Source organism: Hyla sarda, chromosome 6, assembly GCF_029499605.1.
Source record: "Hyla sarda isolate aHylSar1 chromosome 6, aHylSar1.hap1, whole genome shotgun sequence".
Taxonomy (NCBI): domain Eukaryota; kingdom Metazoa; phylum Chordata; class Amphibia; order Anura; family Hylidae; genus Hyla; species Hyla sarda.
In genome coordinates this window covers 137369143-137396926 of record NC_079194.1, presented here as the reverse complement: position 1 = coordinate 137396926, position 27784 = coordinate 137369143, and the positions used below count along the sequence as shown (strand labels likewise).

At 44.7% G+C, this 27784-nt stretch overlaps 1 long non-coding RNA gene across 2 annotated transcripts in view; it reads right to left on the bottom strand.

Moving 5' to 3' along the window:
• Positions 1-27784, bottom strand: part of LOC130276182 (uncharacterized) — a 158810-nt gene that overhangs the window by 5979 nt on the left and 125047 nt on the right. The window lies entirely within an intron of this gene.

Genomic DNA, 27784 nt, shown 5'->3' with positions numbered 1-27784 from the left:
CTTCATGCCTGCAAAGGGTTTTAGCTACCAGAACCATACAGAACCACAAGTGACCCCATTTTGGAAACTACACCCCCGAAAGTATTCATCTAGACCAAATGTGAGTACTTTGAGTCCTTTTTGTGTGGCTGTAATGGTTAGAGAGTCAGTGGGAAAAAAACATTTCTTTTTTTCCCACAAATGCATCATTTGTACATTGCGTCTAAAAAGGAGAAAATGCACCCCATATTTTATTACACTGTTTTGTCCTGTGTTCGGCAATACCACCGCTTAGGCCATATTTGGTTGCATTTGATACAAGAATAAAAGGAACCCCATTTGGTTTTCAAGACATCATTATAAAAATTATAGGTCCCACTCCATGCCTGCAAAGGACTGAAGCTAGTAGATCAATACAGCACCACCAAAAGTAAAAACTACACCCCCTAAAGAAATTCACTTGGGTTAGTAGTGCATTCTTTGAGGCCTTTTTGTGTTGATGGTATTAGCATAAGTCAGTATGAAATATTTAAAATCTCTTTTTTTCACATATACATCATTTTGTGGGATAAATTATTTAAAAATAGCTTCTGAAATGAATGAAATGCACCCAAAATTTTATTACGCTGTTAGTGACTACCCCTGCTTTGGCCATATTTGGCTTTCAGGATATCATTATACAAATTATATGCCCCGCTTCACCTTGCTAAATATTCTAGCTGTCAGAACAATACTGCACCCTCAGAATTGACCCCATTTTTGAAACTACACCCCCTTAAGTATTCACCTAGGGCAAAGGTGAGTATGTTGAGCCCTTATTGTGTGACTGGAATTATTTCAAGGTCAGTGGAAAAATTAGAAACTAGCTTTTTTTTCCCCACCAACGCTTTATTTGTGGGACATCATTTTGGTACATCGCTTCATGAAATGAAGGAAATGCTCCCCATATTTTATTACGCTGTTTGTCCCGTGCTGGGCAGTACCCCCACTTACGCCATATCTGGTTGCATTACTGCCTGTTAGGACCCAGAAGGAGAGGAGCCCCCTTTGGCTTTCAGGACATCATTGTATAAATTATAGACCCCACTCCATGCCTGCAAAGGATCGGAGCTGGCAGAAACATGTATTAGCTGGACCAAGGACCGTTCTGATTGGTCCTTGGTCAGCTAGCAGTGACGTGCAGCTGTCTGTGACAGTTGAAGTTCCTGATGGATATATCCGTCATGTAGTGGGCATAAGCACCCGCTCATGGCGAATATATCCATCATTGGGAGTTTAAAAAAAAAAAAAAAAATCATTAAAAAAATGATTTCTTTATTTTGTTGGGGGGGGGGGGGGGCAGTATGTAAGAGGTGTCCGCTGGAGTCATGTCAAAAAAGGGATGCCAATGTATGCTGTAGCAGCCCCAACCATTTGTTTGGTTTCTTCATATGTATGGATATGTATTTATTTATATCTTTATTTGTATCGAGATATAGTGTCTTGATAGCCTAGCCCTTTGTATACATTGGCAAGTAGTTACAGTAGTTACTCAGGTGTGTAGGTAGCAGGCCTTTGCACTCAATCCGCCATTGTTGATCAGATTGGATGTAGCTGCCACCTGCTCCATCCAATATGTCTGAGGCAGCTGTACTCCTGAGTGATGGGGCTGCTGCATAGTGCTGAAAATCCCTCTATAATCTGCTTTATATAATAGAATAAATGGGAATAATCCAAGACTGTATACAGTATATTCCAGGGGCTCTTTTGGGATGCAGATAAACAGCAACCAGTGCTTTGGTTATTTGTTGTGGGCTCTGTCACATGTGTGATTGATGGCACACCACACGGAATTCTATCCCTCCAGGTAAGACTTTTCAGGTGCACTTTTCACCCCACGCTGCTGAGCAAGAAGTGACTGATGGAGGATCCCCCGAGGGGCGCCGCTCCTCACAGATGACTCACTATTATAAACTTGAGCTCTGCTTTCTGCTCTGATCCTAGAAGCTTACAATCTATACAAAGGACAGACGCTCAGAATTAGCTAATTCCTCCACCTACTCTACTCCTCTTCAGAATTGGTCTTTGGCGATCAAAGTGACTAATCCCAGTATGCAAAGCAAGATTAATAAATGCCTAAAGATCTTTGCTTGCTGTCAATGACTAGAAAAAAACATCATAATCTAGTCCTGTTTACCAGGTTAATGCACTCAAAGCTCAAATCTATATTGATACATTGTAACAAGCCTTCAGCAAGTTTGGAAGGGTTTTTAGCCTCTAGATAATAAGAATAATCCCATTAATCAACACCAATTGTTGAGAGATTTATGTACTATGGAATTTCTTATGATTCCATTGTATATTATTTATTTGATATACTGTATATGCCAATTTTCTGGTGTGAAGAAATAGAAAAAAATGCACAAGCCCTACTATGTGCAAACATTTTAAAACTTTAACATTTTTGTACCCCTCAATGCACAAAAGTGTGTGGGGATTAACAACGGAGTATGGTCTCCAGATCGGTTTACTATCATTTATGCAACAAATTGAAGTAAAATTGTACAACAGCTCATAGCTAGCATACATTTGAAATTCTGATGGACAGACAGACACCCATTTCTCGAGCCACAAAATTGTGCATAAAATGCTTTTTTCACTTGTTTAAAAACATTTTTTTTAAAAGATTACAAATTAGAACGCCAAGGGGGCACACATGAGGTAAAACATCAAAATGTATTTTAACAGCCATTGAAACAACAGATTTTTATGTATTTATGGATAAAAAAAAACAGTCGATCCTTGTTGATAAAAAAAATATAGTTTTTATTATGGCTGAAAACATGGCATAATCCCTTTACTGTCCAGGGATTGTGTAATTAAACCCTTTTTGCCCATCAGTGACACATACATTAGTCCCTTTACTGCCTTGCATCACCTGTTGCAGACATTAACTCCTTCCATTGCCCTAGACCCCAGGGACAATACTAAAAACCCTGTAAGTACTTAAAGGGGTTATTAAGATACTGTAAACTTTATATATTGCTGGGGGGTGCATCTAAAGAAAACAAAGAAAAAACACCTTACTTGGTCACTTTATGCTCCCACTGTTACATCACCTGATCCCCTCCAGCTCTATATACTTAGTATTTCCGAGAAAAGGTCTTCTCTTAAGTGACGGCCCACTAAGCCAGGTGGGATGCCACTGCAGGGAGAGGTGGTAATATTTTTCCTTGTATATTGGTAATATTGGTATAAGCATACAGGATTTGGCGAGTAACAGTATGATGGTAATAGGTATGTTGATAATATTCCTACTTATATAGGCCTATCCCCTTTTTGGCTGCACATTCACAGTCACACCATAACCGAAATGGGCTGCTTAGTCTAAATTACATAAGCCTATTTTCAGTCCCATTCTGGCCCTGCATATGACTTTTTTATTAAATGGATGCCATTATAGCCAGTAGGTGACAAATGCCACTGTTAGGCATTCATCACAGATACCCAATATGGAAGTCAATGGGACCCTGCTGAGGAACTCTGCAAAAACTATTGACAGGTTCAATGTTTTTGCAGAATGTAGAATTTCCGTAGGGGAAGTTCTGCAGCAGAAAATATGCCGTGTGATTGGGACAGTAAAATTTCCATTCACCTCAATGTTAACTTCATGTAACAGAATTTTCAACCTAATTTTTCCTCTTGATGGAAATTCTGGCCTTTGAACATATCCTTTAGGGGAAATTTATCAAAACCTGTGCATAGAAAAGTGGAGCAGATGGCCATAGCAACCAGATTGTTTTTATAATTTTTAGTAAGGCCTCAGAAAAAAAAAAAAAAAAACAACAATCTTGCTATGGGCAACTGCTCCACTTTCCCTCTGCATAGGCTTTGATAACTCTTCCCCATTATTTTGCATGGGGAGTTAAATACAGACTGTAACTCAGGATTACTGCAGAATGAGTAATGTGTACGTGTAAACAGCTACATCTGCAGAATAGTGACTATAGCTATGGAGTATTATTCAGGTTATCGGAAAGCAAGGAATGAATCGCACTCACCACGTTGGATGTCCCAGGTAGGAAAATCTTTTATTCCATGAAATATGGTGCAATAGTTACAGGAGACATAAATTCATTGAGCGGGGAGTGAGAGCAGCCGCTCTCAGACGCAGGGGCACACCACAGGTGGAAACTAGTTTTGCCTCAGCCGACGCTTCTTCCGGCCAGAAGTGTCGGCTGACGCGAAACTAGTTGCCACCTGTGGTGTGCCCCTACGTCTGAGAGCGCCTGCTCTCACTCCCCGCTCAATGAATTTATGTCTCCTGTAACTAGTGCACCATATTACATGGAATAAAAGATTTTCCTACCTGGGACATCCAACGTGGTGAGTGCGATTCATTCCTTGCTTTCCGTTAACCTATATGCTTGGATTACATAACCACTTTTGAAGCCGGACCGCTCACCGGGTCCAGTTCAGCAGTTTGTTACTATAAAAGGCAGCTGATAATATTGCATTGCACAGACTGGTATATATTTTGCTGCATTGGCAGTGCCTGACGGCTTTTCTTTTCTCTTTGATATTGTGTTATTATTCAGGTTATAACTCAGGATATATAGGGTAATAGTATGAGATGGTGACAAACACCTAAGTAACTACAATTGTTGTGGAATCATAACGCATAGGGCTTCATGTGTAACTGCTGTATAAAACTTCTTGGGGGTGTGGTAGTAAATTTAGAAGAATGTAAGCAAGAGAGGAATGGTGCAGCAGGGGATCAGCCAGAGGCTGCAGATCTGCTATAGTCATCACATGTATAGGTCAGTGACTGGCCGCTGCCAGTCTCCTCAACTACTCCATCTCATCACTCAACCCTTTTTCCTCCTAACTTTCTTTCTGGATATTTAACACACATTGAAAAGTCATTACTGGCCTGTTAATGATTTCAGTGTTTAAGTATGTGTTCCCTGCAGAGCATTCCTCCTGTGTGTCGCTATCCTTTACATGCCATGTGTACAGTGTTGGTGCCAACCTCTGACTTCTACAGTCCCACCATGAGCAGGCAGAGTTAAAATATGGACTCTTCATGAACTCGCTGATAGAGATCAATATGCTTCACATTTTTATGCACAGGATAAGCAGTGTAACTGTTGCCACATATGCCTTAGGTGTTACCAATGGTCTCAGATCCACACAGGTGTGGACATTGGAATATTACAGGGAAAGAGACAAGCTCACTAGGTTTTCAATATCCTGTGGTGTTGAGCCCTGAAGGAGCAAAGGGCTGAATTAAAATTTAGAGGACCAAATTATAAGCCTTCAGCCCCTTCAGATATATGAATGCCCATATTTCCATACAACTCCTCAAAACTGTAGAGTGTGCCTGGGCTGTTATATATAATGTGCTTTGTTCCTTTAAAGGGTGCCTCTCATCAAATAAACTTTTGATATATTTTAGATTAATGAATGTTGAATAACTTTCCAATAGCATGTTAATGAAAAATATGCTTCTTTCTATTGTATTTTTTCGGATCAGTCCTGTCAGCAAGCATTTCTGACTCATGTTGGAGTCCTAAACACTCAGAGCTGTCAGCCTGCTTTGTTCACAGCCAAACAGGCTGTGAACAAAGCAGGCTGGCAGCTCTGAGTGTTCTCCTTTGTGAACAAAGCAGCCTGGCACCTCATAGTGTTTAGGACTGGAGAATGAGTCTGAAATGCTTGCTGCCAGGACTGGTAGGGAGACCCCTAGTGGTAATTTCTTCAAAGTGGAAAATTAAATAGAAAGAAGCATATTTTTTTTATAACATGCAATTGTAAAGTTATTCTGCATACATTAATCTATAATATATCAAAAGTTTTTTTGATGAGAGGTACCCTTTAACCCCTTCAGGACCAAGCCCATTTTGGCCTTAAGGACCGGAGCGTTTTTTGCACATCTGACCACTGTCACTTTAAACATTAATAACTCTGGGATGCTTTTAGTTATCATTCTGATTCCGAGATTCTTTTTTCGTGACATATTCTACTTTAACATAGTGGTAAATGTTTGTCGATACTTGCATCCTTTCTTGGTGAAAAATCCGTAAATTTGATGAAAAATTTGAAAATTTAGCATTTTTCTAACTTTGAAGCTTTCTGCTTGTAAGGAAAATGGATATTACGAATACATTTTTTTTGGTTCACATATACAATATGTCTACTTTATGTTTGCATCATAAAATTGATGAGTTTTTACTTTTGGAAGACACCAGAGGGCTTCAAAGTTCAGCAGCAATTTTCCGATTTTTCACAAAATTTTCAAACTCGATATTTTTCAGGGACCAGTTCAGGTTTGAAGTGGATTTGAAGGGTCTTCATATTAGAAATACCCCATAAATGACCCCATTATAAAAACTACACCCCCCAAAGTATTCAAAATGACATTCAGTAAATGTTTTAACCCTTTAGGTGTTTCACACGAATAGCAGCAAAGTGAAGGAGAAAATTCACAATCTTCATTTTTTACACTCGCATGTTCTTGTAGACCAAATTTTTGAATTTTTACAAGGGGTAAAAGGAGAAAATATTTACTTGTATTTGTAGCCCAATTTCTCTCGAGTAAGCACATACCTCATATGTCTATGTAAAGTGTTCGGTGGGCGCAGTAGAGGGCTCAGAATGGAAGGAGCGACAAGGGGATTTTGGAGAGTACGTTTTTCTGAAATGGTTTTTGGGGGGCATGTTGCATTTAGGAAGCCCTTATGGTGCCATAACAGCTAAAAAACACCACATGGCATACCATTTTGGAAACTAGACCCCTCGGGGAATGTAACATGGGATAAAGTGAGCCTTTATACCCCACAGGTGTTTCACGACTTTTGCAAATGTAAAAAAAATAATAATAATTTTTACCTAAAATGCTTGTTTTCCCAAAAATTTTAAATTTTTAAAAAAGGGTAATAGCAGAAAATACCCCTAAAATTTTGAAGCCCAATTTCTCCCGATTCAGAAAACACCCCATATGGAGGTGAAAAGTGCTCTGCTGGCGCACTACAGGTCTCAGAAGAGGAGTAGTCACATTTGGCTTTTTGAAAGCAAATTTTGCTCTGGGGGCATGCCGCATTTAGGAAGCCCCTATGGTGCCAGGACAGCAAAAAAAAAAAAAAAAACACATGGCATACCATTTTGGAAACAAGGTGTTAAGTGAACCTTTATACCCCACAGGTGTTTCACGACTTTTGCATATGTTAAAAAAAAAATAAAATTTTTTTTACCTAAAATGCTTGTTTTCCCAAAAATGTAACATTTTTAAAAAGGGTTAAAGCAGAAAATACCCCCCAAAATTTGTAACACAATTTCTCCCGAGTACGGCGATACCCCATATGTGACCCTTAACTGTTGCCTTGAAATACGACAGGGCTCCAAAGTGAGAGCGCCATGCGCATTTGAGGCCTGAATTAGGGATTGCATAGGGGTGGACATAGGGGTATTCTACGCCAGTGATTCCCAAACAGGGTGCCTCCAGCTGTTGCAAAACTCCCAGCATGCCTGGACAGTCAACGGCTGTCCGACAATACTGGGAGTTGTTGTTTTGCAACAGCTGGAGGCTCCGTTTTGGAAACAGTGGCGTACCAGACGCTTTCATTTTTATTGGGGAGGGGGGCTGTGTAGGGGTATATGTAGTGTTTTTTACTTTTTATTTTATTTTGTGTTAGTGTAGTGTAGTGTTTTTAGGGTACAGTCGCACAGACGGGGGTTCACAGTAGTTTCTCGCTGGCAGTTTGAGCTGCGGCAGAAAATTTGGTGCAGCTCAAACTTGCAGCCAGATACTTGCTGTAAACCTCCTCCCATGTGAGTGTACCCTGTACACTCACATGGGGGGGAACATCCAGCTGTTGCAAAACTACAACTCCCAGCATGCGCTGACAGACTGTACATGCTGAGAGTTTTAGTTTTGCAACAGCTGTAGGCACACTGGTTATGTATCACTGAGTTTGTGACCTTACTCAGCGTTTCAAAACCAGTGTGCCTCCAGCTGTTGCAAAACTACAACTCCCAGCATGTACGGTGCATGGTGTAAGGTGACTGCTGGGAGTTGGAGTTTGCAACAGCTGGAGGCACACCGGTCGTGAAACACTGAGTTATGTAAAAAAAAAACTCTGAGTTTCACAACCAGTGTGCCTTCAGCTGTTGCAAAACTACAACTCTCAGCAGTAACCGACAGCCAACGGGCATGCTGGGAGTTGTAGTTATGCAACCAGCAGATGCACCACTACAACTCCCAGCATGCACTTTAGCTGTTTGTGCAAGCTGGGAGTTGTAGTTATACAAGTTATACAACAGCTGAAGGTACACTTTTCCATAGAAAAAATGTGCCTCCAGCTGTTGCAAAACCATAAGTCCCAGCGTGCCCATAAGGGAATGCTGGGAGTTGTGGTGGTCTGCCTCCTGCTGTTGCATAACTACAGCTCCCAGCATGCCCTTTTTGCATGCTGGGAGCTGTTGCTAAGCAACAGCAGGAGGCTGTCACTCACCTCCAACGATCCTCGCCGCGCAGGTCAGTCCCTCGTCGTCGCCGCTGCTGCTGCTCCTGGGGCCCCGATCCCAACATTAACGCCGGGGGTCGGGGTCCCCAGCACCCGGGGTGCATGTCCCGCACCCGCTCACGTCCTCCGGAAGAGGGGCGGAGCGGGTTGCGGGAGTGACACCCGCAGCAGGCGCCCTGATTGGTCGGCCCGTAATCCGGCCAACGAATCAGTGCGATCGTGAGGTAACACCAGTGCCACCTCACCCCTGCAGGCTCTGGCTGTTCGGGGCCGTCAGAGACGGCCCCGATCAGCCAGTAATTCCGGGTCACTGGAGACCCGATTGACCCGGAATCGACGCAGATCGCTGGACTGAATTGTCCAGCGATCTGCGGCCATCGCCGACATGGGGGGGCATAATGACCCCCCTGGGCGATATGCCGGGATGCCTGCTGAACGATTTCAGCAGGCATCCTGCTCCGGTCCCCAACCGGCTAGCGGTGGGGACCGGAATTCCCACGGGTGTATGGATACGCCCTCGGTCCTTAAGGACTCGGAATGCAGGGCGTATCCATGCGCCCTATGTCCTGAAGAGGTTAAAGGTGGAACTCTGGTACATCCAACTTATCCTCTATCCACAGGAGCGGTGGTCTCCACCGCTCCATGCATGGGTAGAGTCAGGGTGCCGAGCGGGAGATAGTGGAGGGGATAAGTTGTTAAGTACCAGTGTTCCCTTTCAGTTATACTTGCTAAAAGAAAATAAAAAAGTGTTTTACATGAATTTCTCTCTGCTGGAGAAGCTACAGTGTACCTAATGTGTGCACTAGGTCATCTTGTGTGTGTGTATATATATATATATATATATATATATATGTGTGTGTGTGTGTGTGTGTATGTGTGCAATTTATGATGTTAACTTGTCTTAATTGTTGGTTGTGCCTAGATGTCAAGTGGACAGGGAATTCTCACCACATTCCCCAGGCTGCTGGCATGTAGAGGCTTGTGTATAGATCCCCTAAGAGTCAGAAGCACATATAACGGGTGTGACACGTGACTTAGGGAGTGCGTGGAAAACGTGTGACATGCTGCATGATAAAGAGGTCCAACACAAAACGGCTACTACCTTGCTGGTCTGTCTGAGGCTGGTAGACAAGAGTGCTGAGATGTCGCCATTAATAAAAGAGCAAGAGGAGCTGTGAGGTCAGAGCTGCTGGAAGTCTGCAGTTGCTGTGGGTTGAACTACACCAAGAATGAAGTGAATTGAGAGCGTTGTTTCCCAAACTTGGGGCCCCCATTTTCCACCACTGCCATTCATACAGTGTCTATAGTCAACATCACCTTTCTGTGTTAGCAGGTTAACTTCTGGATAAACAGTGTCTAGAATAAAAGCTAGATATGAAAAGTGTCTAGAATAAAAGCTGTGTTACACATAGCAACCAGTCAGGACACAACTTTTTTATTTATAAAACTGCTGTGGTAAATTGAAACCTATGATCTGGTTACTATGAACAAATAAATGCTATTCTTTAATACCCTTTTAATAAATGAGGTCCATTATGTTCTTCTGCTTGTTTAAATAAATTCACCTCGGGACTAGGAGGGTATTAAAAGGGAACTCGGGAGGAAAAAAAATGTGTTCAAATCAACTGGTGCCAGAAAGTTAAACAGATAAGCAAATTAATTCTATTTAAAAATCTTAACAATTCTAGTACTTATGAGCTGCTGTCACGATGCCGGCTGGCAGGTAGTGGATCCTCTGTGCCAGAGAGGGATTGGCGTGGACCGTGCTAGTGGACCGGTTCTAAGCCACTACTGGTTTTCACCAGAGCCCGCCGCAAAGCGGGATGGTCTTGCTGCGGCGGTAGTGACCAGGTCGTATCCACTAGCAACGGCTCACCTCTCTGGCTGCTGAAGATAGGCGCGGTACAAGGGAGTAGGCAAAAGCAAGGTCGGACGTAGCAGAAGGTCGGGGCAGGCAGCAAGGATCGTAGTCAGGGGCAACGGCAGAAGGTCTGGAAACACAGGCAAGGAACACACAAGGAACGCTTTCACTGGCACTAAGGCAACAAGATCCGGCAAGGGAGTGCAGGGGAAGTGAGGTGATATAGGGAAGTGCACAGGTGAACACACTGATTGGAACCACTGCGCCAATCAGCGGCGCAGTGGCCCTTTAAATCGCAGAGACCCGGCGCGCGCGCGCCCTAGGGAGCAGGGCCGCGCGCGCCGGGACAGAACAGACGGAGAGCGAGTCAGGTAGGGGAGCCGGGGTGCGCATCGCGAGCGGGCGCTACCCGCATCGCGAATCGCATCCCGGCTGGCAGCGGAATCGCAGCGCCCCGGGTCAGAGGACGTGACCGGAGCGCTGCCGCGGGGAGAGTGAAGCGAGCGCTCCGGGGAGGAGCGGGGACCCGGAGCGCTCGGCGTAACAGTACCCCCCCCCTTGGGTCTCCCCCTCTTCTTAGAGCCTGAGAACCTGAGGAGCAGACTTTTGTCTAGGATGTTGTCCTCAGGTTCCCAGGATCTCTCTTCAGGACCACAACCCTCCCAGTCCACTAAAAAAAAATTTTTTCCTCTGACCTTTTTGGCAGCTAAAATTTCTTTGACCGAGAAGATGTCCGAGGAGCCGGAAACAGGAGTGGGAGGAACAGATTTGGGAGAAAAACGGTTGAGGATGAGTGGTTTGAGAAGAGAGACGTGAAAGGCATTAGGGATACGAAGAGAGGGAGGAAGAAGAAGTTTATAAGAGACAGGATTAATTTGACACAAAATTTTGAAAGGACCAAGATAGCGTGGTCCCAACTTGTAGCTAGGGACACGGAAGCGGACATATTTAGCGGAGAGCCATACCTTGTCTCCAGGGGAAAAAACGGGGGGAGCTCTTCTTTTCTTATCCGCGAACTTCTTCATGCGTGATGAAGCCTGTAAGAGAGAATTTTGGGTCTCTCTCCATATGATGGAAAGGTCACGAGAAATTTCATCCACAGCGGGCAGACCAGAGGGCAAGGGAGTAGGGAGGGGGGGAAGAGGGTGACGGCCGTACACCACGAAAAATGGGGATTTGGAGGAAGACTCAGAGACCCTGAAGTTATACGAGAATTCGGCCCATGGGAGGAGATCTGCCCAGTCATCCTGGCGGGAGGAAACAAAATGTCGCAAATAATCACCCAAGATCTGGTTAATCCTTTCTACTTGTCCATTGGACTGGGGATGATATGCAGAAGAAAAATTTAATTTAATCTTGAGTTGTTTACAGAGAGCCCTCCAGAATTTAGACACGAATTGGACGCCTCTATCCGAGACAATCTGCGTAGGCAACCCGTGAAGACGAAAAATGTGTACAAAAAATTGTTTAGCCAACTGAGGCGCAGAAGGAAGACCAGGAAGAGGGATGAAATGTGCCATTTTGGAGAATCGATCAACGACCACCCAAATAACAGTGTTGCCATGGGATGGGGGTAAGTCAGTAATAAAATCCATACCAATCAGAGACCAAGGCTGTTCGGGGACAGGCAGAGGATGAAGAAAACCAGCGGGCTTCTGGCGAGGAGTCTTATCCCGGGCACAGATAGTGCAGGCTCGCACAAAGTCCACAACATCCGTCTCCAGAGTCGGCCACCAATAGAAGCGGGAGATGAGTTGCACAGATTTCTTGATACCCGCATGACCTGCGAGATGGGAGGAGTGACCCCATTTGAGGATTCCGAGGCGTTGGCGAGGAGAAACAAAGGTCTTTCCTGGAGGAGTCTGCCTGATGGAGGCAGGAGAAGTGGAGATCAGGCAGTCAGGTGGAATGATGTGTTGCGGAGAGAGTTCAACTTCTGAGGCATCCGAGGAACGAGAGAGAGCATCGGCCCTAATGTTCTTATCGGCAGGACGAAAGTGAATCTCAAAATTAAATCGGGCAAAGAACAGAGACCACCGGGCCTGGCGAGGATTCAGCCGTTGGGCAGACTGGAGGTAGGAGAGGTTCTTGTGGTCGGTGTAGATAATAACAGGAGAACTTGATCCCTCCAGCAGATGCCTCCATTCCTCAAGTGCTAATTTAATGGCTAGAAGCTCTCGATCCCCGATGGAGTAGTTCCTCTCCGCTGGAGAGAAGGTCCTAGAGAAAAAACCACAAGTGACAGCATGCCCGGAAGAGTTTTTTTGTAGAAGAACAGCTCCAGCTCCCACTGAGGAGGCATCAACCTCCAATAGGAAGGGTTTGGAAGGGTCAGGTCTGGAGAGGACGGGAGCCGAAGAAAAGGCAGACTTGAGTCGTTTAAAGGCGTCTTCTGCTTGAGGGGGCCAGGACTTGGGATCAGCATTTTTTTTGGTTAAAGCCACGATAGGAGCCACAATGGTAGAAAAATGTGGAATAAATTGCCTGTAATAATTGGCGAACCCCAAAAAGCGTTGGATAGCACGGAGTCCGGAGGGGCGTGGCCAATCTAAGACGGCAGAGAGTTTGTCTGGATCCATCTGTAGTCCCTGGCCAGAGACCAAATATCCTAGAAAAGGAAGAGATTGGCATTCAAACAGACATTTCTCAATTTTGGCATAGAGTTGGTTGTCACGAAGTCTCTGAAGAACCATACGGACATGCTGGCGGTGTTCTTCTAGATTGGCAGAAAAAATTAGGATATCGTCCAGATATACAACAACACAGGAGTATAACAGATCACGAAAAATTTCATTGACAAAGTCTTGGAAGACGGCAGGGGCGTTGCACAGTCCAAAGGGCATGACCAGATACTCAAAGTGTCCATCTCTGGTGTTAAATGCCGTTTTCCACTCGTCCCCCTCTCTGATGCGGATGAGGTTATAGGCGCCTCTTAAGTCCAATTTAGTGAAGATGTGGGCACCTTGGAGGCGATCAAAGAGTTCAGAGATGAGGGGTAAGGGGTAGCGGTTCTTAACCGTGATTTTATTAAGACCGCGGTAGTCAATGCATGGACGTAGGGAGCCATCTTTTTTGGACACAAAGAAAAATCCGGCTCCGGCAGGAGAGGAGGATTTACGGATAAAGCCCTTTTTTAGATTCTCCTGGACATATTCGGACATGGCAAGAGTCTCTGGGGCAGAGAGAGGATAAATTCTGCCCCGGGGTGGAGTAGTGCCCGGGAGGAGGTCGATAGGGCAATCATAAGGCCTGTGAGGAGGTAGAGTCTCAGCTTGTTTTTTGCAGAAAACATCCGCGAAGTCCATATAGGCCTTAGGGAGACCGGTTACTGGAGGAACCACAGAGTTATGGCAAGGGTTACTGGGAACCGGTTTTAGACAGTTCTTGGAACAAGAGGACCCCCAACTCTTGATCTCCCCAGTGGACCAATCCAGGGTAGGGGAATGAAGTTGAAGCCAGGGAAGTCCAAGGAGAATTTCCGAGGTGCAATTGGGGAGGACCAAAAGTTCAATCCTCTCATGATGAGATCCGATGCTCATAAGAAGGGGCTCCGTGCGGAAACGTATGGTACAGTCCAATCTTTCATTATTTACACAATTGATGTAGAGGGGTCTGGCGAGACTGGTCACCGGGATGTTGAACCTGTTGACGAGAGAGGCCAAAATAAAATTTCCTGCAGATCCAGAGTCCAAGAAGGCCACTGTAGAGAAGGAGAAGGCAGAGGCAGACATCCGCACAGGCACAGTAAGACGTGGAGAAGCAGAGTAGACATCAAGGACTGTCTCATCTTTGTGCGGAGTCAGCGTACGTCTTTCCAGGCGGGGAGGACGGATAGGACAATCTCTCAGGAAGTGTTCGGTACTAGCACAGTACAGGCAGAGGTTCTCCATACGGCGTCGTGTCCTCTCTTGAGGTGTCAGGCGAGACCGGTCGACCTGCATAGCCTCCACGGCGGGAGGCACAGGAACAGATTGCAGGGGACCAGAGGAGAGAGGAGCCGAGGAGAAGAAACGCCTCGTGCGAACAGAGTCCATATCTTGGCGGAGTTCCTGACGCCTTTCGGAAAAACGCATGTCAATGCGAGTGGCTAGGTGAATAAGTTCATGTAGATTAGCAGGAATTTCTCGTGCGGCCAGAACATCTTTAATGTTGCTGGATAGGCCTTTTTTGAAGGTCGCGCAGAGGGCCTCATTATTCCAGGACAATTCTGAAGCAAGAGTACGGAATTGTACGGCATACTCGCCAACGGAAGAATTACCCTGGACCAGGTTCAACAGGGCAGTCTCAGCAGAAGAGGCTCGGGCAGGTTCCTCAAAGACACTTCGGATTTCCGAGAAGAAGGAGTGTACAGAGGCAGTGACGGGGTCATTGCGGTCCCAGAGCGGTGTGGCCCATGACAGGGCTTTTCCGGACAGAAGGCTGACTACGAAAGCCACCTTAGACCTTTCAGTGGGAAACAGGTCCGACATCATCTCCAGATGCAGGGAACATTGGGAAAGAAAGCCACGGCAAAACTTAGAGTCCCCATCAAATTTATCCGGCAAGGATAAGCGTATCCCAGGAGCGGCCACTCGCTGCGGAGGAGGTGCAGGAGCTGGCGGAGGAGATGACTGCTGAAGCTGTGGTAGTAACTGTTGTAGCATAACGGTCAGTTGAGACAGCTGTTGGCCTTGTTGCGCTATCTGTTGTGACTGCTGGGCGACCACCGTGGTGAGGTCAGCGACAACTGGCAGAGGAACTTCAGCGGGATCCATGGCCGGATCTACTGTCACGATGCCGGCTGGCAGGTAGTGGATCCTCTGTGCCAGAGAGGGATTGGCGTGGACCGTGCTAGTGGACCGGTTCTAAGCCACTACTGGTTTTCACCAGAGCCCGCCGCAAAGCGGGATGGTCTTGCTGCGGCGGTAGTGACCAGGTCGTATCCACTAGCAACGGCTCACCTCTCTGGCTGCTGAAGATAGGCGCGGTACAAGGGAGTAGGCAAAAGCAAGGTCGGACGTAGCAGAAGGTCGGGGCAGGCAGCAAGGATCGTAGTCAGGGGCAACGGCAGAAGGTCTGGAAACACAGGCAAGGAACACACAAGGAACGCTTTCACTGGCACTAAGGCAACAAGATCCGGCAAGGGAGTGCAGGGGAAGTGAGGTGATATAGGGAAGTGCACAGGTGAACACACTGATTGGAACCACTGCGCCAATCAGCGGCGCAGTGGCCCTTTAAATCGCAGAGACCCGGCGCGCGCGCGCCCTAGGGAGCAGGGCCGCGCGCGCCGGGACAGAACAGACGGAGAGCGAGTCAGGTAGGGGAGCCGGGGTGCGCATCGCGAGCGGGCGCTACCCGCATCGCGAATCGCATCCCGGCTGGCAGCGGAATCGCAGCGCCCCGGGTCAGAGGACGTGACCGGAGCGCTGCCGCGGGGAGAGTGAAGCGAGCGCTCCGGGGAGGAGCGGGGACCCGGAGCGCTCGGCGTAACAGCTGCTGTATACTATAGATATACTACAGAGAAATTTGTGAAGTTCTTTCCAGTCTGACCACAGTGCTCTCTGCTGACACCTCTGTCCATGTCAGGAACTATCCAGAGTAGGAGAGGTTTTCTATGAGGTTTGCTTCTAATTTGGATACTTCCTGACACAGACAGAGGTGTCAGCAGAGAGCACTGTTGTCAGACTGGAAAGAACTTCACAAATGTCTCTGTAGTATACAGCAGCTAATAAGTACTGGAAGGCTACAGATTTTGAAATAGAAGTAATTTACAAATCTGTTTAACTTTCTGGCACCAGCTGATTTGAAAACATTTTGTTTTCCACTTGTTTCTACTGGAGTTCCCCTTTAACGCCTGTTATGTTTTTGCAGAAGCCAATATTTTCTCAAAGCCTTGTAGCTAGTGTGTAGGGGAAGCTTTTGACCTGGACATGGTTCCCTCTAAACCAACTGATCTAAAACAGAAATTCATACAGATATATAGTGTAATAATCAGTTATATTTAGCTTAATTAGCTTAAAGAGGATTATCTGTATACTAAAAGGCACATATATTGCAAGGCATAGCATCAAAATAGGAAAACAAAAAAACATGCTCTCTTACACCGGTCCCTCGGGTCAATGTGACTTCATCCGGTTCTCTGCAGCTGTAACTGACCAATCCTGTTTACTGAGACCAATATCAGATTGCTTCTTTCATTTTGCAGAGGCCGTGTTAAAACTGTAAGAAGCAATCTGATTGGTTGCTATGAGCAACTCAGCAAATTTTCCTCTGGACAGGTTTTAATAAATCTTCCCCAATATTACCAATAATACCAGTACACAAGGAGGAAATATTACCCCCATATAGTGGTAGATATCAGCTCTGTGCTCACAGATGACATCTTCTCATTTGTTAGAGTTGTTCATTTTCATCTCCATCCAGCCCAGACAGTCATGACATTTTCTTACAGCCACAACTCCTCTCCACAGAACATGCCAGACAAACATTTTAAGCTCCATCCTTTTCCAGCACCTATACTGCCCCAAACACTGACAATAACCCCCTTGGTGTCCCACACAGGTTAGACAAGTTAGTTAGGGAAGATCCCTCCCCCCTCATTAAGTAGGTAGGTTTCTTCAGAAGGTAGACAGATCCCTTCACGTAGTTTCCCCCATTACGCAGGTGCCCCAAGTAAATAGGTGCCACCTGCAGTAAAACCCTGTCCAGGACTGGTTATTAAAGGAGAACAGTGGCGCAACACTTTTCACTTCCCCTGTGCCCACCTTTAACTCACCTTCCTACGTTCCCCTGTTGCCCGATATCGGCGTCCCGTTCCTCTGGTGTTGGTCTGGTTCCTGGGCTCGGTGATTCATACTGCACTCAGTGTATTGCCGGCCGGAGCGATGTTCTATTTTAATCCAGCTGCATTTTTGACCATTACCGCCTGCTCCTGCAAGGTGCGTGTTCCACTCTGTCTGCTCCCGTAGCATGTATGTCCGAACCTGCCCACTCCCACTAGCATGTATCCATTCTTTAAATCCCAACATCCCCCTCCCTCTGATCCCCCTAGCTTTTTCTTACATGTCCTGTGTCCTCCATCTATACTATTATTCAAACACGATATATACAGGCTTTTTTGATCAAAAACTTTAAATTCCAAAGCTGGTAAGATACTTCTTCCATCTTCAACATACCTACTTGGTATATTCTGTGATGAATGGGTATGCATCTATGATGTGTGTATGCATGTATGATGTATGTATGTATGCATGATGTGCATGTGTATGTATGATGTTCGTGTATGTATGTATGTGTGTAGGATGTATGAGTGATGTGTGAATATATGTATGATGTGTGTAAGCTAGATGTATGATGTGTGTGTATATATATTATGTATGTATGATGTGTGCATAATGCATGTATGTATGATGCTTGTATATATGTGTAGGTATGATGTGTGTGTAGGATGTATGGGGGAGATTTATCAAAACCTGTGAAGAGGCAAAGTTGCCCATTAGAGAGGAGCGAACTTACAGTAAATTCGATTCGTCACGAACTTCTCGGCTCGGCAGTTGATGACTTATCCTGCATAAATTAGTTCAGCTTTCAGGTGCTCCGGTGGGATGGAAAAGGTGGATACAGTCTTAGGAAAGAGTCTCCTAGGACTGTATCCACCTTTTCCAGCCCACGGGAGAACCTGAAAGCTGAACTAATTTATGCAGGATAAGTCATCAACTGCCGAGCCGAGAAGTTTGTGACGAATCGAATTTACTGTAAGTTCGCTCATCTCTATTGCCCATAGCAACCAGTCAAATCGCATATTTCATTTTTCAAAGGGTCTCTCAAAAATGAAATAATCAATCTGATTGGTTGCTATGGGCAACTTTTCCTCTACACAGGCTTTGATAAATCTCCCCCTATGTGTATATGTACAGTCATGGCCGTAAATGTTGGCCCCACTGAATTTTTCAAGAAAATCTAGTATTTCTCACAGAAAAGGATTGCAGTAACACGTTTTGCTATACACATGTTTATTCCCTTTGTGTGTATTGGAACTAAGCCAAAAAAGGGAGGGAAAAAAAGCACATTGGACATAATGTCACACCAAACTCCAAAAATGGTCTCGACAAAATTATTGGCACTCTTAACTTAATATTTGGTTGCACACCCTTTGGATAAAAATAACTGAAATCATTCACTTCCTATAACCATCAATAAGCTTCTTACACCTCTCAGCTGGAATGTTGGACCACTCTTCCTTTGCAAACTGCTCCAGGTCTCTCTTATTGGAAGGGAGCCTTTTCCCAACAGCAATTTTAAGATCTCTCCACCGGTGTTCAATTGGATTTAGATCTGGACTCATTGTTGGCCACTTCAGAACTCTCCAACGCTTTGTTGCCATCAATTCCTGGGTGCTTTTTGACGTATGTTTGGGGTCATTGTCCTGCTGGAAGACCCAAGATCTCGGACACAAACCCAGCTTTCTGACACTGGGCTGTACAGTGCGAACCAAAATCCGTTGGTAATCCTCAGATTTCATGATGCCTTACATACATTCAAGGCACCCAGTGCCAGAGGCAGCAAAACAGCCCCAAAACATAATTGAACAACCATATTTCCCTATAGGTACTGTGTTCTTTTCTTTGTAGGCCTCATTCCATTTTCGGTTAACAGTCGAATAATGTGCTTTACCAAAAAGCTCGATCTTGGTCTCATCTGTTCACAAGACGTTTTCCCAGAAGGATTTTGGCTTACTCAAGTTCATTTTGGTAAAATGTAGTCTTACCTTTTTATGTCACTGTGTCAGCAGTGGGGCCCTCCTGGGTCTCCTGCCATAGCCTTTCATTTCATTTAAATGTTGACGGATAGTTCGCGCTGACACTGATGCTCCCTGAACCTGCAGGACTGCTTGAATATCTTTTGGAGGCTGCTAATCCACCATCCTGCGTTGACACCTTTCATCAACTTTTCTCTTCCGTCCATGCCCAGAAAGATTAGCTACAGTGCCATGAGTTGCAAACTTCTTGATAATGTTGTGCACTGTGGACAGAGGCAAATCTAAATCTCTGGAGATGGATTGTAACCTTGAGATTGTTGATATTTTTCAACAATTTTGGTTCTCAAGTCCTCCGACAGTTCTCTTCTCCTCTTTCTGTTGTCCATGCTGGATGTGGCACACACAGACACACAATGCAAAGACTAAGTGAACTTCTCTCCTTTTAATCTTTCAGGTGTGATTTTTATATTGCCCACACCTGTTACTTGCCCCAGGGGAGTTTAAAGGAGCATTAGATGCTTGAAACAATCTTATTTTTCCACAATTTGTAAGGGTGCCAATAATTTTGTCCAGCGTATTTTTGGAGTTCGGTGTGACATTATGTCCAATTTGCTTTTTTTCCTCCCTTTTTTAGTTTAGTTCCAATACAGGGAATAAACAGGTGTATAGCAAAATATGTGTTACTGCAATCCTTTTCTGTGATAAATACTTCATTTTCCAGAAAAATTTCAGGGGTGCCAACATTCACAGCCATGACTGTTTGATTTGTAAACACTGCTCAAACAGTGTTTAGGCGTCCGGAGGTCCGGGATCACGGGGCGGCATAGAAGGAATCGCCGAAGCGCTCAGAGGCTACACCGGTCATTTCACGCGACAGTGCGCACTTCTTTCGGCCTCACTGTATGATGTGTGTATGTATTGTAAAAATTCCTCCTTGGGGATAGCTCTGGGATCGTCCTGGACACCGCCATGGGACACGTTTCCTCTCAATAACCGGCAGACAACAGTTCTTAATATAAGTCTGACACCTTGCCAGCTTTATTTAGACAGGTTGCAGGAAAAATAAACAAAAGCAGGAACAAAATATAATCCTAGACCGTCTGGTCACTAACTACAAAGATCAGCATGCCCTGACTAATAACTGATGAGCTTCCCATATAAACATATGCCTCCTGTAACCTTCTACTGACAGTTCACACAACTCTTTGGGCCAATCACACGCTCGGGCTGTGTGTTCCTCAGCAGGACCCGTGTCTCTCCCCTAAAGCCAGCTTACTGTTTCCTAAGGAGAGCAAAGACTACACTGTTTCTCTTCGTTATAAACACACCTCTCTTCTCTGCTGCCTCATTAACTAGGCCACAGGTGGAGGTTACTTCATGGTGAGCCAAGGAAATACACCTTTCCTTACCACAGTATGTATGATGTGTGTATGTATGTGTGTGTATGTATGTATGTATGAGGTTTGTATTTATGTGTGTGTATATGTTTGATGTGGGTATGTATGATAGGAGTGTGTTAGCTAGATGGATGACGTGTGTGTATAATGTGTGTGCATGTATGTTAGATGTGTGTAAGCTAGATTGATGTATGTATGATGTGTGTGTATGTATTGTGTGATGTGTATGTATGTGTGATTTGTGTATGTGTGTACCTAAAAGGCACTGCTGCTGCTACTACTACCACCTACCTAAAGTGGGCTGCTACTAATACTACCTAAAGGGGCCTACAGGGAGTAAATACCTACAGCTAACTATACGGGGACCTACCTACTTGGGGAACCTCCTTAATGGGTGAAACTATGTGAAGGGATTTACATAATGGGGGGGGGGGGGGGGACAAACTAAGATACAAACTAAACGCCACAATGTTTTCTTACTGGTTGCCATAACATCACAACAAATGACGTCAGTACAACATAACGTTCTGATTGGTCACTCTTTTTATGAACTTTTCAGCGGGCAAATCCTTACAAAATTCTGTTCTCTTTATTATAAAACATTGAAACCAGCACGTATATGAAAATACATTACATCTTCATAGCCACTTGTTTGTGGACTGCAAATGAACTCATGTAAAAACAACACAATGTTATATATATTTATTAAAATTTTTATTTTTTTTACTTGTACGGCATGAGTTTACAGTGCCGCCCACCCTGACCCCCGACAATTATTTGGCGCCAGAAATTTGTTTTATTTAAACTCGCACTGTGATAGCTCTACACCTTATGCAACTGAGAAAGAGGGAGTTTACCCTCGAAACGCGTCTGGCTTTTCCCTGTGAAAGTTTCATGTGTTAATAAAAATACATTGTTACTTTTAACTCTGACTCGACTTTGCATGTGAATCTACTAAGGCAGCGCCACAGCAGAATACTTTCTTTTTACCTGAACTCGCCAGACACCAATCAGAGAAGACATCACGTGATGTAACTGTATGTAATCATTTATATGGTCTGCAGAGCCTGTGTAGAGCATAAATCACCCCTATATGGTCACTGTATGGGGGGATAATAGTCTGTGTACAATGGTACTTTACTATTCAACCCCTCTACAAGGTCATTAATGAATATATTAAATAGAATAGGACCCAAGACTGACCCCTGTGGTACCCCACTAGTAACAGTCACCCAATCAGAATAAGCACCCTCTGTTTCCTATCACTGAGCCAGTTACTTACCCACTTACACACATTCTCCCACAGTCCTTCTCATTTAATGTACCAATCTTTTATGTGGCACCTTATCCAATGCTTTGAAAAAACCCAGATATACGACATCCAGAGATTTTCCCTGGTCCAGTCTGGAGCTCACCTTCTCATAAAAGCTGATCAGGTTAGTTTGACAGGACCGATCCCTCATAAAACCATGCTGATATGGAGTCATACATTTATTTTTATCAAGATACTCCAAAATAGCATCTCTTAGAAAACCCTCAAACAATTTACATACAACAGAGATTAAACTAACTGGGCTATAATTCCCAGGGTCACCTTTTAACCCCGTTTTAAAGCGCAACTGTCATGAGGTTTGGGGCATGTAACCTAACCACAGTGTGTGTACGGTGTGTAAAATATGTCTCCAGCCTTACTTTTATCCCTCTTATTACAGCTTTTATTAGCTCAAACACACTTTTATATGCAGCCACTAACAGTTGGATAGGTGTGACCAGGGGTATGCTATGCCCCATGTGGGAGACACACTAGAATCTTCTGCATTCTGCACTCACTCTCTACCTCCAGTATTGCCCGGGTGCACGGAGGTAGCAGGCGCTTGCTCTGTAAAGAAATGTCGGTCAGCACTTACATAGGAAAAATAAGGGGCGCATGTACTGGGACCTGTCAATCACACAGCGGTCCCAGTGCTGGTGTACAGGGGATAGGCGTGGCTGCTGCGGGGCATAGCGAATCCCTGGCCATGCCTATCCGACTGTCAGTGGCTGCACATAAAAGTGTTTTTGAGCAAATAAAAGCCGTAATAAGGGGGATAAAAGTAAGGCTGGAGACATATTTTACACATCATACACACACTGTGGTTAGGTTATATGCCCCAAACCTCATGACAGTTGCGCTTTAAATATTGGCACCACATTTGCTATGCGCCAGTCCTGGGGAACAGTCCCTGTTACTATACAGTGGGGATCAAAAGTTTGGGCACCCCAGGTAAAAATTTGTATTAATGTGCATAAAGAAGCCAAGGAAAGATGGAAACATCTCCAAAAGGCATCAAATTACAGATAAGACATTCTTATAATATGTCAACAAAAGTTAGATTTTATTTCCATCATTTACACTTTCAAAATAACAGGAAACAAAAAAATGGCGTCTGCAAAAGTTTGGGTACCCTGCAGAATTTCTAGCATGCACTGCCCCTTTGCAAAGCTAAGACCTGCCAGTGTCATGGATTGTTCTCAATCATCATCTGGGAAGACCAGGTGATGTCAATCTCAAAGGTTTTAAATGCCCAGACTCATCTGACCTTGCCCCAACAATCAGCACCATGGGTTCTTCTAAGCAGTTGTCTAGAAATCAGAAACTGAAAATAGTTGACGCTCACAAAGCTGGAGAAGGCTATAAGAAGATAGCAAAACGTTTTCAGGTGTCAATATCCTCTGTTCGGAATGTAATTAAGAAATGTCAGTCATCAGGAACAGTGGAAGTTAAAGGGGTATTTCGCCCATAGACATCGTATCCCCTATCCAAAGGATAGGGGATAAGATGTCAGATCTCTGCGGTCCCGCTGCTGGGGACCCCTGGGATCCCCGCTGCGGCACCGCGCTATCATTACAGCACAGAGCGAGTTCGCTCTGTGCGTAATGACGGGCGAGACGGGGGACGGAGCAGCGTGACGTCATGGCGCCGCCCCTCGTGACATCACGGCCCGTCCCCTTAATGCAAGTCTATGGGAGGGGGCGTGGCGACCGCCACGCCCCCTCCCATAGACTTGTATTGAAAGGGATAGGCCGTGACATCACGAGGGGCGGAGCCGTGACGTAACGATGCTCCAGCCCCTGTACCGCCCATCATTACGTGCAGAGCGAACTCGCTCTGTGCTGTAATGATAGCGCGGTGCCACAGCAGGGATCCCAGGGGTCCCCAGCAGCGGGACCGCGGCGATCTGACATCTTATCCTTTGGATAGGGGATAAGATGTCTAGGGGTGGAATACCCCTTTAAAGCAAGATCTGGAAGACCAAGAAAAATATCAGAACAGCTCGCAGGATTGTGAGAAAAACTATTCAAAACCCACATTTGGCTGCACAATCCCTCCAGAAAGATCTGGCAGACACTGGAGTTGTGGTACACTGTTCCACTATAAAGAGATACTAGTACAAATATGGTCTTCATGGAAGAGTCATCAGAAGAAAACCTCTTCTACGTCCTGACCACAAAAATCAGCGTTTGAACTTTGCAAATGAACATATAGACAAGCCTGATGCATTTTGGAAACAAGTTCTGTGGACCGATGAGGTTAAAATTGAACTTTTTGGCCGGAATGAGCAAAGGTACGTTTGGAGAAGAAGGGGAACAGAATTTAATGAAAAGAACCTCTGTCCAATTGTTAAGCATGGGGGTGGATGAATCCTGTTTGGGGTTGTATTGCAGCTAGTGGCACAGGGAACATCTCACGAGTAGAAGGAAAAATTGATTCAATAAAATTTCAGCAAATTTTGGATGCTAACTTGATGCCATCTGTGAAAAAGCTGAAGTTAAAGAGAGGATGGCTTCTACAAATGGATAATGATCCGAAACACACCTCGAATTACATCAAGAGGTGTAAACGGAAGGTTTTTCCATGGCCTTCACAATCTCCTGACCTCAACATAATTGAAAATCTATGGATAGACCTTAAAAGAGCAGTGCGTGACGGACAGCCCAGAAATCTCAAAGAACTGGAAGACTTTTGTAAGGAAGAATGGGCAAAGATACCTCAAAAAAGAATTGAAAGACTCTTGGCTGGCTAGAAAAAGCGTTTATAAGCTGTGATACTTGCCAAAGGGGGCAGTACAAGATATTAACTCTGCAGGGTGCCCAAACTTTTGCAGACGCCATTTTTTTGTTTTCTGTTATTTTGAAAGTGTAAATGATGGAAATAATTGCCAGCACCAATAGTCAGGGGGAGAGAACGGGCAGCGCCGCAGATAGCCAGCAGGAGAGAAGCGGCGGCAGCAGGGCTCTAGACCCCAGGAAAGGCAGGGGGAGAGAAGCGGGCAGCGAAGGCCTCTCTCCCCCTGCCTTTCCTGGGGGCTTCGGCGGGGTCAGAAACAGTGTATCGGGGTATACGCACACACACGCACCCTCATTTTACCAAGGATATTTGGATACAAAACACTTTTTACCCAAATATCCTTGGTAAAATGAGGGTGCGTGTTATAGGCCGGTGCGTGGTATACACCGATAAATTCGGTAATTCCTTTAGAACACGGGGGGTGAATGCCATCTGGACCTGGTGATTTGTCTATTTTGATTTTTTGTATGCGGCGCTGTACTTCTTCCTGGGTTAGACAGGTGACCTGTACTGGGGAGTTTATCTTATCTCACTGTATTTCCCCTGGCATTTCATTTTCCTCAGTTAATACAGTGGAGAAGAATTTGTTTAATAAATTTGCTTTTTCCTGATCCCCGTCAATAATTTCTTCCTCATCATTTTTTTAAGGGCCTACACTTTCATTTTTGACCTTCTTTGCTATTTATATAGTTAAAGAACATTTTGGGGTTAGTTTTACTCTCTTTGGCAATGAGTCTTTCACTATTTTTGCTGCTTTTATTAGTTTTTTTTTACATATTTTACATTTTTCTCTATAGCTTTTTAATGCTTCTTCACTGCCGTCCTGTTTTAGTAGTTTAAATCCTTTATTTTTGTAATTTATTGGCCCCTTAACATTTTTATTCATCCACATTGGTTTTCTTTTATTCCTGACCCTTTTGTTCCCATAAGGTAGATACCTCTTACAGTGAGAATTTAAAATATCTTAAAAGTCTCCCATTTAGTGTCAGTATTCTTGTTTTTGAGGACATTATCCCATTTTATATTGTTAAGAGCTTCTCTGAGTTGATAAAACTGTGCCTTCCTAAAGTTCATTGTTTTTGTGGCCCCTCAAGAGGTTACCTTATTGCAGAACAAGTCATAATACTCTGTCAGGTCTGTTGGTTAATATTAAGTCTAGTAGGGCGCCCCCTCTGGTCTGGCCCTGCACCATTTGCGACAGATAATTACCTTTAGCTATAGTAAGAAACCTGCTTCCTTTATGATATTCACAGGTCTCAGTCTCCCAGTTTATATCAGGAAAGTTTAAGTCCCCCATTATTATCACATCATTCTGATTTGCTGCCTTGTTTATTTGCCTCAGTAACCGATCTTATGCCTCTTCCATTATGTTTGGTGGCTTATAGCAAACCCCTATCCGAATTTTTAAATTTTTTGGCCCCGCGTTATAGAGCGGGAGCAGACACATGACGTTCCAGTACGTCATGTGTCCTTAAGGGGTTAAGAGATACATATACAGTGGTCCCTCAACATAGGATGGTAATCCATTCCAAATGAACCATCGTTTGTTGAAACCATCGTATGTTGAGGGATCCGTGCAATGTAAAGTATAGGAAGTTATACTCACCTGTCCTCGCCGCTCCGGACTGTCACTGCTGCCCTGGATGTCGCCCTCCATCTCTGTCCCTGCGTCTCCGGGGTGTCCGCGCCGCTCCGAAACATCTCTGCTGCCCGGGATCATCACTCTCACATCGCAGTCATCACGTCGCTACGCACACCGCTCCTATTGGATGACGAGACGGCGTGCGCGGCAACGTGATGGCGACAACGAAGAGCGCAGGCGATGCAGGGGATCCCGAAGAGGACGGTCCAGAGCGCCGGGGACATGTAAGTGATTGTCACCGGGCCATACGGGGCACCTTAAACGGCTATCCGGCCGCAGCTGAAGCAGTCTGCGCTGCCGGATAGCCGTTTATGCGATGGCCCCGACATGCAAAAGCATTGTATCTTGATGCTGCCTTCAACATGCGATGGCCTCTGAGAGGTCATCGTATGTTGAAATTATTGTATTTCAGGGCCATCATAGGTCGGGGGGTCACTGTACTTAATAAGCCCCCAGGTTTTCCCTTTGTTATGACCATTTTAGGGCATCCATTTAGGGATGGCCAGGCATGCTGGGTACAATAAACATTGCTTGTTAATCTCTACTGTGTATGCAAGCATGGGAAATTGTGGGAAAGTGTGTGCTCTGTTGCCTGGCAACAGCAGGGTCACAGTTCAGCAAGGAAACCAGAAAGCGATCAGATCTTTGGGGCAGAAGAACAGTGCAGAGGAAAGTAATTTCACTTGCTTTGAAATGCAGCTTGAACTGCAGCAAGTAAAAACACACACAAATAAAGATTAGTTGACATGGCTAAAAGGCATTTTTTGCTGTATGATAATAAAACCTCTAAATACATTTACCATAAAATCCCAAAATACAAAGAGCAAATATTTTCAGCATACAAATTACAAATAATACTCCTATACAAGGGTTAGTAATACCACAAGACCATGAACACACATTAATATCTAGTGATTAATACCACCATACTGTTACTTAATAAAAATCCACTATAAAAAGACCAAAATTCCCCCAATACTGTGATCATATAGTGGAAGATACCAGTCATACATAGGCGTTCTGCAGACTGTATATCTGATTATAGACCATGCGGTTACATCCAGTGACTACAGGTGACATCTCCCCTGATAGGAGTTGTTTCCTTTTCCTTTCTCTTCTCAGACTGCCATGAAGTCTTCTTTCAGCCATATCTCCAAGGAATTTGCAAGACAAGCATCTTAGGCGCCATGCTTTCTCAGCACCCTCCCCACCTATAGAGGCCTAAACTTTAATAATGCCCTTGATGCCCCACAAAATTATAATAAGTGTCCTCCTTTGGGCCCCATGCAGTAACAGTGCTACATAGAGTCCTCTTGTGTCCCCACCATTAATAATGCCCCCCCTTAGTAGTTAAGACCCTAGTTTGTGTCCTAACACAGAAGTTAGGCCAACCATTAATAATGCCCCATTTGCTCCAATGAAAATAAATTGAGACTGTGTCCAATTCAGGGCAAAGTGTTTAAGAAGATGTAGATGATAAGGGTATAAGTATGGGGAACTCATGGCATTTGCTCAGGTGTCTCAATTTTTAATGAGATCCATTACCACTTTTGTAG